The sequence below is a fragment of the Mastomys coucha genome, unplaced genomic scaffold, assembly GCF_008632895.1.
Source record: "Mastomys coucha isolate ucsf_1 unplaced genomic scaffold, UCSF_Mcou_1 pScaffold21, whole genome shotgun sequence".
In the NCBI taxonomy this organism is placed as follows: domain Eukaryota; kingdom Metazoa; phylum Chordata; class Mammalia; order Rodentia; family Muridae; genus Mastomys; species Mastomys coucha.
In genome coordinates this window covers 151,725,464-151,732,399 of record NW_022196904.1, presented here as the reverse complement: position 1 = coordinate 151,732,399, position 6,936 = coordinate 151,725,464, and positions in this window count along the sequence as shown.

The following is a 6,936-nucleotide window of genomic DNA, read 5'->3' as shown; positions in this document are numbered from 1 at the left end:
AAAAAACAATGCCTCTCCTACTCTTGAAGCTCCATCAATACAGGGCCAAGTCTGCATTTCTTCATGGTATATCCAGTGTCGATCAGTAGTTCAGTCAGGTAGTAGATGTTCAATGACCCCAATTAAAATCATTCAGCAATAGATTTCACAGTTTAAGCATATATGCAGCAAAATCCCCAATACTGTCTGATAGCACTGTCAGTAAATAACAAAATTAACGAGTGAATGAACAAATAGATGAGAAGAATAAAAATATTTCGGTAAAAGTTAGCTTTTAAGACACTTTTGGCCTAAGTCCATGTCTTACTAAGTAAAACATTAACTACTTTGAAAGTTCATTTTATAACATAGGATCTTCATTTTATGATAATTTTTATGGAGTGAGTTTTTTACCTGTCACCTTCAGGATATGCTTAGAGAACATCTCAAGATTTAGGAAATTTTGGAAAGAAAATATTTTCCTTAGTGTATTCCCAAAACATCACAAAGATTTCTTTACCAATCTCCAAGTCCTGCCAACAGAGTTGATTCAGTTATTGAATCTGACACATGTTCCAAGAGAATCCTCTGTATTCTGACAGCATCTGTCACTTTTTATCACCTTCCTGGAAAGATGGGCTCATTGCTTTCATTATAGGCAGTTTATATTCACAGAAAAATATGCTAAGATTTGCTTAATTTTCCATGGGATAACAGAGTTATCTCTAAGTTGAAAACCATATGGGGTTATCGGAAATACCATCTGAAGAGAACCCTTGACAAACTTCATAAATGTAGTCCACCCTTTTATTCCCAGGGGGTAGTACAGTTCCCAACCCCTACTCCCACCAGTTCCCATGGGAAATGCCTACTCTGGCTTAGAAACACCTTAGGGCTCATAAGAAGTCAATTCACCTTTTCCCAGCCTTGAAGAGGTTTATCTTCTGACCTTGGTTCCATTCCTATCTTCCAAGCCTTCCTCCCTACAAGTTCTTGGAGTAACCACTGAAGGCTGGTCTAACAAATACTCATACAATTAGTATCCAAAGACTGCGTCATCTGGCCTTGCTTATCAGCATCCTATTACACAGAAACTAAACAACTGTGCACAAAATATATTCCAGTTTTCTTAAACTATTGCCATTTCTTTTCAATGACAAAGAAAAGTGCTTGACAGTATTGGTAGTAGACAGTTCCAAATTCTTAATTGTTGAAGAGTGCTGAAAATTATATATACATATAGATATAGTAACTTCAGAAAACATCATGTAAATATTGAGCAACAGGTCCAATCAAAATCACATTATGAATAAAAATTTAATGCAAAATTAAAATATGTATAAAGATAAATTCAAGACTTGTATATTTTCCGTGAAGGCAGTGAGTTCTAGAAAATATGCCTGAACCGTAGAAAAACTTTGACAGTATCTCAATTTATTTATACAAACTTGTTTTCTGATATAGATGGGGAGTTTAGAACCCTGATCCTTTGTTGTCTTTTTTTGCTGGCTTCTACAGTAAATATCCAGGAGCAATATCTGTCAGCAGGATGTGCCTGGGGGAAATTCCCAATATCTAAGAGAGTAATTAAAATAAACTTCCAAAATATTAATATCAGAAAGAAAATTTCAAGTAGAAATCAAGGCTTGATTGAGAAAAGCCATATTCATTTAGAAGATATTTCCTAAATAACAAAGAGATACTAGGCGGTGGTGGCGCAAGCCTATAATCCCAGCACTTGGGAGGCAGAGGCAGGTGGATTTCTGAGTTTGAGGCCAGCCTGGTCTACAAAGTGAGTTCTAGGACAGCCAGGGCTACACAGAGAAACCCTGTCTTGGAAAAAACAAACAAACAAAAAAAAAGAAAGAAAGAAAGAAAGAAAGAAAGAAAGAAAGAAAGAAAGAGATATTATTTAAGGAGGAAAAACAATCCATAATAGTAGATTAATTCATTTCTGATATTGACATTTGGATAAATGTGTAATGAAATATTAATGAGTGGAAACAAAACCAAGCCAAGTTAAGGAGAAATTCATAAATGACACATGTAATGGAAAGAAAGGAATAGAATCTCCAATTAACAACAGTTTCATTTAAATCCTAAAAATTAAAGGTTGAAGCCATGAAAATGGGGAAATAATCAGTGATTGCTAATTAAAGATCCTCTTCTGTGAAATTCATGTTGAAATTTGACCTAAATTATGACATATTACCATGAGTGATATCAAGGTGATTAGGGTTCTGCCTTGATACATGCTTTAAACTATCTATGCAATTAATAGACTAATGAGGTATCTCAAGAAAGAGCTTTACTAAAAGTAATTTTCACATGTTCTTTTTCACTAGACTTGCCACTTAATTTGTCCCCTTGCCACCTCAAGCTTTTGCTAATTAGAAGGCTCTCACTATAGGCAAGCCCCTTCAATCTTGGACTAAAACCACAAGCTAAAATGAATTTCTCTCTTTATACGTTACCCAGTCTATGCTTCTGCATTGCTAGACATGGAAAAGAGACTAAAATCATGACTTAAATATTTAATCAATGTAAAGTAGGATGTGACCCATAATAGAATGAAAAGGATTTGAAATTTGGACAGCACTATGAGTATTTGAAGAAATGAGGACGTACATTAAATCTTTTTAGTTGTATAAATTTGTAAATGAGTGTGAAAATTTTCTAGATCAGAATGGCCTTAGGGACAATCTTGATTATGTTAATTGAGGTGGTTTTGAAGTAAGTAAGAGTGCACACATTAACAATTCATTCTTCTCTGATTCTTGATGTAATGTGACTACTTCATGTCCCTACTGCCTTGGCTTCCCATAATGATGTTCTGCAACTAGGAACCATATGCCCAAATAAATCATTTCTAACCCTAAAGGGTTTTGTCAGTGTGTTTCATGAAAGCAATAGGAAACAAAGATAAAATGTTTCATTGATGTCATGCTTAGTTCACAGCACAGCGTGGTGAGTTGAAGGCTGTTTATCATGCTTTTCATTCTATTTTCCTGTAAGACTAAGATATGTCAGACAAAAAAATACAATATAAAAAATAAGTATGCATGCAAGCGATCACTATTTCAGCTCTTTATTTGTTTATAAAATATGTATATTGTCATGGTGTTAATACACATACATATATTTAAATGGTATGGAATATGGTGTATAGCTTTAACTGACTTTGTTGAAAACCCAAATTATTAAGGGAATATCTTATGTTTAGGATGTTCACAATCACAAATCTCTTTTTTCACAGGTAAACTTAAGCTTACATTCTAAATGTAGCATTATTTGAGTTTACTACTGCATATAAACTATAAACAAAGGCTTAAAGGTAGTGAGCATCTATCATAAGATTCTCAGCCTTTCAGATCAGAATGCAGAGCTATGAATAAAAAGGCCCTAGGTTGTTAAAGTTTTGCATTTATTAATTTAAAACAAATGGTGGTGACTGAGAATAAATGAAGGCAAAACTCTGGATGTAAAGCTTTAGAAGTTCTAGTTTATCCACTACTAGTCAAGGAGAGTCACTCCTTCTTAACACTTTATTTAGTAATACTAGGAAGTTCTCATGTTCTTCTAACCCAGGCTCTTTTAATAGCAGACACAAAAGAGTTAATTAGAATGTGATTGCTAATTGTTCTTTAGGGTAGAGACAAATGAGGAAACTAGTATATATGCATATATTTATATCCATATATATGTCTGTGCATGTCAATAAAAACTCATAGGCTATGTGCTTGTGTTACGTAGTTATTCAATTGTCTATCTTTAGCTTTCGTTTATAAATGCTCATGAAAGTTCAAGATTTAGCCTATCTTTCTCATATATCTAAGTCAGATGTATACTTGAGAATTCCTTTGTAGTATGTTTGCAATAAGATCCTGACATGGGGAAATATCTTTATTGGCCAGTGACACTAGAAGAGTTCTAACATTTTGCATCCTTGTTTGACTCCTTACTCTCCCAGAGGTTTCATTCCTTGGCTTCTTATAGCACCTCCCCACCTCCCATGTCCTATATCTTAACATTGCACATCAGTCCTCATCACAGGACATCAGCACATCTATTGATATTATCCTGACTTAGGGGTGGAGAATTTGGGCACTACAGTTTGGAGTCTACACTTTCTACTTCCTAGACTCATACACCACCACAGTGCTATATTCTGTCTTTGTGGCAGTCTCGCCTCTATGTAATTGCTGAGCATCATGGTAGATTTTGCCATCTCAGAAGCGGTGCTAATAGGACAGTTAGAAATCCAGTAGATTCAGAAGAGGTTGTAACATTATTAAAAGGTACAACTGAGTCACCTAATGTCTTACTGGTAATGTGTAATTGCTTTATATCTGCAATATAAAGCCATTCAATATACACTCAGTATTCAAGGTACATACGGGCTTCAAAAACCCTTTCTGGATCTTAGAATAGTGGTTCCCAAGGCTTTTCAAAGTTGGAAGTGCTAAGGGCTATGATCTGACTTACAGCATGGTATATCCTGAGTTAATTCTTATTGTAAACATTTAAGTAAACTTAGGAAATGGAGCCAGGCTCATGACAATTGGTCTCTGGAGCAAGATAGGAACTGTTTAGAGAAAAAACAAAAACAAACAAACAAAAAAACCCAAAACCCAAAGCTGTTGTTTTCATTGCTATTAGACAGGTTGGACACCAAGTCAACTTGTATAAAGAAAGTATTGTGTTTAGTTTACAGTTTGACAGTTTTTGAAATAATTTTCTCCATTCAAAGAAAGATAACTTGTTCATTTCTCCTTAGCACTTGCTGCTCCATGCTGTAAGCACATATTTTTTGGAAAGTATTTTATTAAAATATGATGTAAAGTGGGTATATTTTCACAACACTTGGGCCACCATTACTCCTGAGCGAGCTTGTAGAGCTTCAGCTAGGAGCTCCCAGGCCTCTCTCTGTACGCATTCAAGAGCCTTTAACCTGCCAAGGAGGGTGATGGGATAAAAAGACTCGTCTACTGGAAAGGCACTGAGTGCAGCAGCCGGAGGGGTGCTGCCATATAGAAGTTCAAAGGGTGTGAGCCGAAGTTTCCCTGGAGTATTTCTAGCTTGAAAAAGGGCATAGGGAAGAAGGACTGTCCAGTCTATTACGCCAGTCTCAATTGACAATTTGGTCAAGGTCTCTTTTATTGTTCTATTTATTCTCTCTACCTGTCCTGAACTTTGGGGTCTGCTTTCTATGCCCCAAGCTGCACCACAGTTCTAATCTCCACTCCTTTCTAAGAACCAAGCATGCATTCTGTTCTTCTGGCTTCCTTTGGTACCACATTGTCTTTGCCAGATGATCTGAGTCTTTACATGTTGAAGGTAGATGAATTTTATGCACTTCCAATTCTGAAAAGTTCTTATTGTTACACCACAAACAGTTAACTTAATCTGCTGATAAAATCACTTTGGTATATTCCGATTGGAGTCTACTTTGAAGAGTGCCTAAGTCAAACGTCTTGCACATGTTATTTTGTGAGCACATACATGCACCTCTATTCTAAATTGCTGAATCACCAACATTCATTCACACAGCTGTGGAACTACCAGTTATATTGTTGGTGTGGTGGGGACATTTCACACTGCTAGCAAGAATTTTAATGTTCTCTAGTTGATCTGCATATCAACATTTGACATTTTATATTAGATTCTGTTACTGCCTATTTGATGCCAAATGCAAGTTTGTTAAGTAGGAACATCATCAGAAACATCCTTGACCTGTTACCTTAGGTGAACCTGACCTTGGCAGTGTTCACTAATTTGTTCTTTCATAATGACATGCATCTGGGACAGAGTGAGGTCACTAGCAAAGCTTCAATAGTGAATAATTGTCCTTGATCCCCCTGCTTCCTCAGGAACACATGATCTTAGCTCTCAGTTGCCATGGTCTCAGGACATCAGGTTCGCCAAGACCATTTTTTCCTCCAATTTCCTTTGGTAGAGATGCTACAGGATTTTATCCATCAATTAGAGCAAATTCCACTGTAAAACCGTATTTTGGTTACTATAGCTAGTGGAGGAGAGGAGGTTCACTTGTGCCGTGGCTCTTCAGAGTTTTCAGAATTGTCTTTGCTCATTAGAGTTGTGGGAGCTGAGAAGCAGGATGTTTACTCATTGATAAACATTTCTAAAATTCTTCCTTGGTCAAAAGTGCAACTCTGTTGAAGCAATTCTGTGTTTGGGGACAGAAAACAAGAAATTCAGGCAGGAGCAAGATGAGATTCATGTGTATTAATAATATATAATAATAAGCTATTTCCATGTAAATATAGTGCATTTGACTCATATTTATACCACAATACCATTTTTTGCTCCCTTCTCTCCCACTGATTGTTTTCCTCTTGTTTATTCCTCCTGCTAGTGTGTGTGTGTGTGTGTGTGTGTGAGAGAGAGAGAGAGAGAGAGAGAGAGAAAGAGAGAAAGAGAGAGAGAGAGAGAGAGAGAGAGGAGGGGGGCAGACAGACAGACAGACAGACAGACAGACAGAGTCTGGATGGGCTTCTTTTGGTTGTTTACAGTAGCATGGGCATCTTTCCAGTGTGTGGCGACCCCTCTGACAAAAACGCCCCCTTCTTCCCAGTTATAGAGGTAATACATTTGAATTGTGCTATTTTAGGCTTTTGCTTAAAAAGGTTTAGGAATTTTCTTACTATCATATGTTCAGTGAGGTTATTCTATGAATTCTCCAAGCAGATTTTGTACTCAATGATCTAGTTTTAAACCAGAACAGTAACTAAGTTTAAATACAATGGAACATTTTTTCACAATATTTTAAAGCTTTGAATTTCTTTCTTTCTTTCTTTCTTTCTTTCTTTCTTTCTTTCTTTCTTTCTTTCTTTCTTTCTTTCTCTCTCTTTTCTTTTTTTCTTTTCTGAGACAGGGTTTCTCTGAGTAGCCCTAGCTGTCCTGGAACTCACTCTGTAGACTAGGCTGGCCTTGAAC